We start from the raw sequence: 1626 nt of genomic DNA, 5'->3' as shown, positions 1-1626 counted from the left end.
GGCTAAGATCGATTTCATTGTCCTCGAGTGTCCGCGTGGCTCGATCTCACCCTACAAGGACAAAGGACGCTGCTGCTTTTCTGCTGCAGGTACAAATTGGAGAGGGACGTTGAGGAAGAAGACAAGAAAAAGCAAGGTACTTGTAACATCTGGCAGTTTGAAATAACTATGAAGAAGCTTAAAAATTGGAGATTTTCATTTTTGGAAAGAATTAAAAATCTGGAAAAGCTAGCTAAGTAGCTAAGTATGAGCCACAGTGGTAAACACAAAAAGCAAGCAACTCAAATAGAAGTGGTGGTTCATGCTACTTCTGAAAAATCAATGAAAAACAGGAAAACCCCAACAGACAGAGCTCATCCAATAGTCACAGGATCTCGACATAAAGTATCCAATTAATATGGATCACTGATCGTAGCAAACGATGGATCCCAACATCAATCTTGCAATTAACACACAAAAATGGAAAATGAGAATCACAACAAAAAGAAGAAGAAGAAGAAGAGAAAGAAGGGAACTGAACAAAGAGGCAAACATTCACTCAAAAGAGAAATGGTCCTTACCAGGACAAAAATCGGTGAGGAAATGGCTGACCATGGAGTTCTGGAGAGTTCCAAGAGTCATTTCAATTTTCACTTTAGTGCTTTTAGATATAGAATTCATTTGCTTTGTTTTTATTTTATTCTTGTTGGGTCAATTTTGGTCCATCTTTTGAACATAGCCCAATGGGCATTTCTTTAATAAAAATGGCCTGATGGCCAAAAAGTGTTTTAAAAAAAAAAAAAAAAAAGTATGGGAAAAAAAGTGAGTTTTTGGCCAGCTTTTAACAGTCATAACTCCTAGCTCATGATTATTTAGGTGTAGTTCCAGTTATTTTTGCGAAACTCGTGGAATGATCTTTCCAACGCCGCCGAGTTTTCTCGATTCCGAGTTCGTATGAGTGAGTTATGCCCTTTGGAAGTTGGGCTGTTGGCACAGGGCAGTTCACCCGAAATTGTAAGGGTATTTTGGTCTTTTCCCTAACCAATTCTTTTGGTCATATTAGGGATTTAGACTGATTTTTAGATCAGTTTTTCCCTTTTAAAAGAGTGAGAGTGAGGGTTTGTGAGTGAAGAGGAGAAGAAGAGGAGAAAGAGAAGAACAAGCAAGGAGATCGTCGTGGTATCGTCGGGGGTGATCCCTATTAAGGTATGTGAGATCATAGTGTTGGGTTGGTTCTTTCCCCCACACGCCAAACTCGTTTTAAATTCCGAGAAAAGATTGATTATGTTTGTTGAAGTTGTTGGTTGTAGTTGTTGAAGTTGTTGGTTGTGATTGTTGTTGAAGTTCTTGTTGGTTTGCTACATGTTTCCAGTTGTGTTTTGAGTTGAATCTATTGTATGTGGAGGGGTTTTATGATATTAATTGTTTGGGGCTGGAACCATTGAAGTTAAGGAGGTTTAGAGTTGGGAAAAGGAAGGAGAAAAGTCAAATTTTCGGGGAAAAGGGCTGGGGCGTCGCGCCAACCAGCGCGCCCCAAAGGGGACTCTGAAGTCCAGTCCTTGGGGCGGCGCGCCTAGCAGTGCGCCCCAGCTTCCCTTCTGAGCTTTGTGGTCTGGTGCCCCGCGCCTCTCAGAGCGCCAAGGACGC

General features: G+C 41.5%; 1 long non-coding RNA gene across 1 annotated transcript; it reads right to left on the bottom strand.

Annotated features, from left to right (window-relative positions):
- Positions 1 to 260: 260 nt before the first annotated feature.
- Positions 261 to 769, bottom strand: LOC107062526 (uncharacterized). Its single transcript, XR_001474680.1, has 2 exons — positions 561 to 769; positions 261 to 439 (listed from the first exon to the last, which is right to left on the bottom strand). It is a non-coding gene; the product is annotated as an uncharacterized lncRNA (long non-coding RNA).
- Positions 770 to 1626: the final 857 nt, after the last annotated feature.

This window comes from Solanum tuberosum, unplaced genomic scaffold, assembly GCF_000226075.1.
Source record: "Solanum tuberosum cultivar DM 1-3 516 R44 unplaced genomic scaffold, SolTub_3.0 scf00239, whole genome shotgun sequence".
Lineage (NCBI taxonomy): Eukaryota > Viridiplantae > Streptophyta > Magnoliopsida > Solanales > Solanaceae > Solanum > Solanum tuberosum.
This window is presented reverse-complemented; position numbering and strand designations above follow the sequence as displayed.